This window comes from Haplochromis burtoni, unplaced genomic scaffold (genome assembly GCF_018398535.1).
Source record: "Haplochromis burtoni strain Fernald_Lab_line unplaced genomic scaffold, NCSU_Asbu1 Contig_1301, whole genome shotgun sequence".
Taxonomy (NCBI): Eukaryota; Metazoa; Chordata; class Actinopteri; order Cichliformes; family Cichlidae; genus Haplochromis; species Haplochromis burtoni.
Window position 1 is genome coordinate 39,352 of NW_024583662.1, and position 7,519 is coordinate 46,870.

Below are 7,519 nucleotides of genomic sequence, written 5' to 3' on the forward strand. Positions count from 1 at the left end.
GGAGGAAGCCGGAGTACCCAGAGGGAACCCACACAAACACGGGGAGAACATGCTAACTCCACGCAGAAAGACCCCGGCCTGATGGTGGTATTGCACGCAGGACCTTCTTGTTGTGCGGCAACAGTGCTAACCACCGTGCCACCGTGCTGCCTGAAACATGTTGCTGGCATCAGAAATCAAAAAATAACTTTTTGACAATCAGAGAAATTTCCGATTTGAACATTTGATCTGCTGACTTTGAACTGTTTTCATTAAACAACAGATTGAAGTGATTTCAGGTCATTTCATTCTGTTTGTTGTTGTTGTTTTTTCTTTGTTTTTTGTTTGTTTGTTTTTTTACAGTGGGAAAACATTGAGGCCACCTACAGGGCAGGTGGGGGACAGCAGGGATCTGAAATCATATGAGATGTTAGTGAGTGAGAAGTTGAAAAAATTGACTTAAGATGGCTCTAAGTGCTAAAAGTTCATCTAAAACAGAAGATAAATCCACTGAATCTTTGTAAAGTTCATCTGGTGCTCACATAAATCCTGTGGTGGAAACTTTACTTCACTCAATGTTTCTTCAAAGCTCATTTCAACATGTTGAAGTCATGAATGAAAGTGCAGAGTGAGAATGGATCACATGACATCTAAGGTGTGTCATGGAACATGTTCAGTATTGTCACACATGTCTAGATTGTCCCTGATATCATAACTGCTCAAACACTTATCTTGTTGTATCTCTGTTGTGGCCAGTGGTATCCTCTATGCTGTTGCATGCTGGGACACCAGGTTGAGGCCAGTAATGTTGTGGGGATCGCACTGGACTCCCTTAGGGTGGTGTCTGAGAGGCGGATGTTGTCCAAGATAGAGACAATGTTGGATAATACCTCCCACCCACTGCATGACATGCTGGCTACTCGCAGGAGCAAGTTCAGTGAGAAAAGCATTCCTGCCCGCGGCCATCTCCCTGTACAACTCCTCCATCTAACACATTTTAAACACTGCAATAGTTACACGCTGTTTGCACACGCTCTTTTCTACTCAACAGTCAGAGTGTTTCTCCAACAGGGGGGCTTTCTTTACACTCAACTCAGCACAGACACACTGACGAACCAGGAGACCTGAACCAAAACCCAGGATAGAGAGTTTCAGTGAATGTGGTGTTGAAGGTGTGGAGGTGGATCAGAGTGTCAGAGGAGACTCTGTAGAAGGCCAGAGTGCCAGCAGGACAGTCCACATACACTGCTACTCTGTTAGAGACAGAGTAGGAGCAGGAGGAGATGGATCTTTCTGTCTTATTTTGCCTGACAGAACGAGGACGATCATCAGAGCAGATGAGACTCCAGGACTGATCATTCCATCCAAACAAACAGTCTCTCTGTCTCCTTTCCTTCTGATTTTTCTGGAACTCACTGATATCTCAACGTCTCCTCTCCACTCGACCTCCCAGTAACAGCGACCAGTCAGACCATCTCTACACAGCAGCTGTTCATAAACATCAAATCTGTCCTGATGATCAGGATATGACTGAACCTCCTCAGCATGTGTCACCTTCCTGTTGTTGTCAGACAGTTTGAGGTTTCTGTGTACTGTGTTTGTGTTGATTGTGAGTTGACAGGAATCTGATGGAGAGAACAAACACAATCCAGCTGCAGTTATTGATCCATCATCTGTTCATTGATTGACACTTTGATGATGACTCCTGACATCGGAGATGTGAATGAGTGATGTGACAGTTTGAAGATGGCTGAACGTGTGCTGCTTTGTTTTCATGAATCACATAAAAACACACTTACACTTCCTCAGACCTGGTCTCAACCATCGGACTCCAGCAGGCTCCACCCTGAAAGGAGGAGGGGGGTCAGACCAGCACAGTCTCTTTCAGCATGAACACATGGACATTACACGGCTCTCATACACATACTGTTAGACACCGATGAAGGAGCAGTTCAAGATTGTCACAAACACACTTCAATCCTTACATGATTATTTGGGCTGATTCTGGACCTGTAAATGTATCTTAATTTCATCACATTTTGTAGGATGTATATTAGTTAAGAACAGTGTTGGGGAGTAACGGAATACATGTACTTGCGTTACGTATTTAAAATACAAAATATGAGTAACTATATTCCGTTACAGTTACCATTTAAAAAGCTGGCATTCATTACTTTGTTGAAATAAATGGATCACACTGTGGTCTTTTCCTGTTTCTTATGGTAGGCTATGCCCTCTCTATTTTTGGTAATTCCACGCTGGTGGAAACCCAAACAAAACACACATTAAGAGGCTCTAATGTGTGTCTCAATCTCGCGGCCCATGTCACCTCTAATTGTGGCCCACATAAGGATGTGAAGAAATAATTTTAAAAATTATTATTCAAAATTATTATTAAGGCAATAGGCAGAGTGTTACAGGCATAGCATGTATGAAGCATGTAAAAATAATAATAACCACTGCAGCCAAAAAGAGTGCCTGAGTTGTAAGTAAGCTATTAAGACTCGACTGTACACTGTGTTCGTGTTTTCCTCCGAAACAATAAGTTCCGATGGAGAGCCTTTGTTTTAGCTGAATCACACTTGTTATTAATCTCTGTCTCTCTTCCACAGCATGTGTTTATCCTGTTTTCTCTCACCCCAACTATGCTTGCTCATAGGGGTCATATGATTTAAACCCAACGTTTTTGTATTTTGTATTAATGTAGGGTCTACCTTACAATATAAAGCACCTTGAGGCGACTGTTGTTGTGATTTGGCGCTATATAAATAAAATTGAATTGAATTGAATTGAATTGAATTGTTCCCACTTTGTGTTTCCTGATTTTGGAGTTTTGCCTTTTGGCCACTTAAGGCTTCTTTTCATCACTTACTCACCGAAATCCTCAGCATTTAATTCAGAGCAATTCACAATCAGGCTCCTGTGTATGTAGTCCATCTTCACCATCACTCTTTATCTTAATTAAATTTACAATAACACTTATCATGCTGTTATGCTGTTCTTGTTAGGTTCTACTAGAGTTAGATTTATTAACATTTTACAAATGATTAATTTTTAAACTTTTGGTCAAGCTAGGTAAGCAACTCCCCCTGCTTCCAGTCTTTTTACAAAGCTAGGCTGACCTCGTCAGAGGCATGCTTCTGAAGAGAGATTAATCTAATTTGAATCAGGTCGAACAGAAGAGGATTTTTCTTAAAAATGACTGAACTGGTAAACATGCAGATATCTATGCAAATTGTGAATATGTGAAGAGCAAAAGACAATTATTGCTGGTGAAAAACGTCTCCTTGGAAACTCCCCTACATTAATATCTTAATCATTCAGATAGATTAGTGTTTCTGTTCCTGAAAATTTTTCTTCAGTGTTATTATTCATGTCACATCCATTTGAAAACAAAAAAGAGTGAAGTACACAGGAAATGCTTCCAGCGCTTCCGCCTCTATCAGACATTCTCTCCATACCTGAGAATGTCCAGTCTCCAGCGTGGATCCTTCCGTCCAGCCGACAACAGCTTCATTCCCGAGTGACCTGGATGATTGTAGCTCAGGTCCAGCTCTCTCAGATAGGAGGGGTTGGAGCTCAGAGCTGTGGCCAGAGAAGTACAGCCTTCTTCTGTGATCAGGCAACCTGACAGACTGCAGACACACAAAACAATCCATCTTTGAACACTTCATAGGAGGGAAGGATGTGAAAGATGAAAACAAAAACTAAAGGAACCATAATGCTCATACAATGTCCTGTCACGTGGCAGCTTGCAACAAAAAAATGTCACATCTGCTGGAGCACACTGCTGTTTTTGTTTGGCTTGGTAAAGCTTTACAGACAGTTCAGTGTCTAATAATCCAACTAAGGGAAAAGAAAACATCTGACAATTCTATAAGCATTAGTAATTTATTCAGCAATATACATTCTATATTATACTGAGTGGAAGCGATTTAATCCTGACCTGAGAGTTTCTAGTTTACAGTATGGACTTCTCACACCAGCAGACAGAATCTCCACCCCTGAGTCATGCAGGTTGTTATCACTCAGATTCAGCACTCTTAGACTGCAGGGCTGGGAGCTAAGAATTGAAGACAGACTTTCACAGCTTTTCTTTGTGAGGTTACAGCCAATCAGTCTAGAAATAAAGAGCAAAAGACCAAAAAATGGGTTTAAAGAGTACCAAGCAGTTGGGAATTTTATAATAATAATAAGGTTTCATATCTAGCTGGAATTGTTATTCCCTTATTTCAAACACATCAGAACTGTGGCAATTTAATGTGATTAATAAATAAAGACAAATACTAAAATACAAAGGACGAAACTGATCATTAGTAGCTATGTTTTTTTTTTAACTGTAAATAATTTCATTAATTAAAAATAAACAGTCCTTGATTTGACCTCAAAGTTTCCAGTGTACAATGTGGACTCTGTAGTCCAACAGAAAGAAGCTTCACTCCTGAATCCTGCAGGTTGTTGTTGTTTGCATCCAACTCTCTCAAACTAGACGACTGGGAGCTGAGGACTGAGGACAGAGCTTCACAGCTTGTCTCTGAGAGGTTACAGGCACTCAATCTGAAAAATGAATGCATAAACAAAAACACTGAAATTAAAGTGTCTTGATGGTGCAATGACGACTTACTAGATTAGTTAACAGTTAATATTATTTCAGGACAGGCTTGAATTATTACTGCTTTATTTTAAACACAAAAATGTGTTAATTTAGTATAATTTAGAACACGTGAAAAATACTAAACTACACCAATGGATGGCTGATGGTGACCATTATTTGCTGTGCTTTTTATAAAACTGCAACTTATATAATTTGATGAAAAATGAAACATTCTTCGATCTGACCTCAGAGTATGTACTGTAGCAAGTACAACTTGGATTTGGCAATGCAATTCAATTCAATTAAATTTTATTTATATAGCACCAAATCACAACAGCAGTTGCCTCAACGCACGTTATATTGTACAGTAGATCGTACAATAATAGATACAGAGAAAAACCCAACAATCATATGACACCATATGAGCAAGCACTTTAGCGGCAGTGGGAAGTAAAAACTCCCTAAAAACAGGAAGAAACCTGCGACAGAACCAGGCTCAGGGAGGGGCGGCAATCTGCTGTAACCGGTTGGAGTGAGAAGCTGCAGCTGACAGAAGCTTCACTCCTGAATCCTGGAGGTTGTTGTTATTCAGGTCCAGCACTCTCATGCTAGAGAACGGAGAGCTAAGAACTGAGGACAGATATTCACAGCTTCTCTCTGAGAGGAAACAGCCACCCAGTCTTGAAAAATAAAGAAAACAAAGACACTGCATGCAAAATGTACCAATAGTTCAGTGAAAAATTTAGCACATTTAGCCATACTCGTCGTTTCAGAGGCAGCTAGAATTGCGATCATCTAATTTTACACATTAGAAATTTGGCAATTTGACAAATTATTGAATTACAAAACCAAATCGATTAATTTGACCTTTATTAGCTGAGTCCCAATTCTTTTATTATAATTTGATGAAAAACAACTATCCTTTAATCTGACCTCAGAGTTTCCAGTGTACAATGTGGACTCTGCAGTCCAACAGACAGAAGCTTCACCCCTGAATCCTGCAGGTTGTTGATGCTTGCATCCAGCATGCTCAGATTAGATGACTGGGACCTGAGAACTGAGGATAAAGGTTCACAGCTTCTCTCTGAGAGGAAACATTCACTGAGCCTGGAAAACAAACAAATAAAAAAGTAACTTCAAACAATTCTAATGTCTAATCTAAATTTTTAAAAAAAAACCAAAACCTATTATGCAGTACAATTCATAGTTAATCTAAGTTGGGAACAAATAGAAAAAATAAAACCAATTTAATGCTCTCAATGGAAACCAGCAAGTAGCTGGTATATTTTGTGACACTAGTTAAATGCCTGCTCGCACAGACACAATGTACTGCTGTTTACTTTCCTTAATCTAACATCTGATCTTGATCATTGTGCCAGACACAATTCAAAGTCATCATTTATTTAATATACTGGACTCACGTGCAGAACCCAGATCATTCTCTGTCTGAGGGACTGTCAGAACTTCTAGGCTTAGAAATTGCCACATGATTTTTATGTATTTGATTTGTATAAATCATATCACCATTTCTGTCTAACTTAAATGTTCCTTTTAGTACTATGTAATGAGGTTAATTTTCATTAAAATATTCTTCATCCAACAGGTTTTCTTGTATTTATTTCCATCCATCTCCCTATTACCTCTGACCAGCTTCCTGTCCCTGTTGAAGAAAAGCATCCCCAAAGCATCATGCTGCCAACACCATGTTTCACAGTGGGGATGATGTGCATTTAGGCCCAAAGTTCAACTTTGGTCTCGTCTGACCAGAGCACCTTCTTCTTCCACATTCATTTCAATTCAATTTCAATTCAATTTTATTTATATAGATCTTCCACGTGTTTGCTGTGTCCCCTACATGTATCTTGGCAAACTGCAAACAGGACCCTTCATGTCTTTCTGTGAACAATGGCTTTTCTCTTGCCATTTTTCCATATATGCCAGATTTGTACAGTACACGACTAACAGTTGTCCTGTGGACAGATTCAGATATCTGTCAAAGGTTAAGCCTTATCATTCCAGGCATGACTTGGAAACTCTCATCCATGCTTTTATAACCTCACACTGCAACTCCCTTTTAATATGGGCTGGCCAGGGCACTCTGTCATGCCTGAACTGGAGCAGAATGCTGCGGCATGGTTTTTAACTGGTGAAAGAAAATTTGAGCATATTATTCTGGTTCTGGCCTCCTTAGACTGGCTTCCAATTTAATTTTGAATCTATTTTAACATCATTTTACTAGTTTTTAAATCCTTAATTGGTCTGGAGCCTGTATATTTGTCCGATCTCCTGAAGCACTATGTCCCTCCTGGTTCACTCCGGTCAGCTGAGCAGCTGTTGCTCTCAGTTCCTAAATCATGAATCTTAGAAGAGACCAAACATTCTCTATTGTGGCCTCAAAGCTTTGGAATGATCTTTCTCTTAGTATTAGGCAATCTACATCAGTGGTAGTTTTTTAAGCTGGTTAACCGACTAAGACCCTAACTCTTTCATGGCATGCATTTTTAATTTCTCTTTGCTATTTGGGCTGATTGGGACCTGATGAATGTAAAAACAAAGAATTAGCTTTTTACCTGATTTTGCTCTACAAAGGCCTGATATCCACATATAAGAACATTAATTTTAAATGTCGATAGAACAGTGGCTTGTGTTTGTTTGTCTGTGAATGATTTGGACCCCAAACAAGGATCAGGTGACTCTTTCGTTTCAGTTTATTTAACTTGCACACAATATTTCCAGTTCAGCACTGATGTTTTCCATGACTGATCCGTTTTCCACTGAACCCACTATCCATATTCAACAGCATCACTAAAAGCGGAAAGAAGTTCATTAGCCTGATTACCTCCACCTGGATATGGAAATATGTTCCTTCAGCTCCCTGCTGTGACTCTTAACCTGTTCCTGTTTGAAATTACAGTATTTCGCTCCAATAGGACATGGTCTCCAGCC

At 39.7% G+C, this 7,519-nt stretch overlaps 1 pseudogene; it reads right to left on the reverse strand.

Annotated features, from left to right (window-relative positions):
- Positions 1-327: 327 nt before the first annotated feature.
- Positions 328-5,674, reverse strand: LOC102310147 (annotated as a pseudogene).
- Between the last annotated feature and the right edge of the window lie 1,845 nt (positions 5,675-7,519).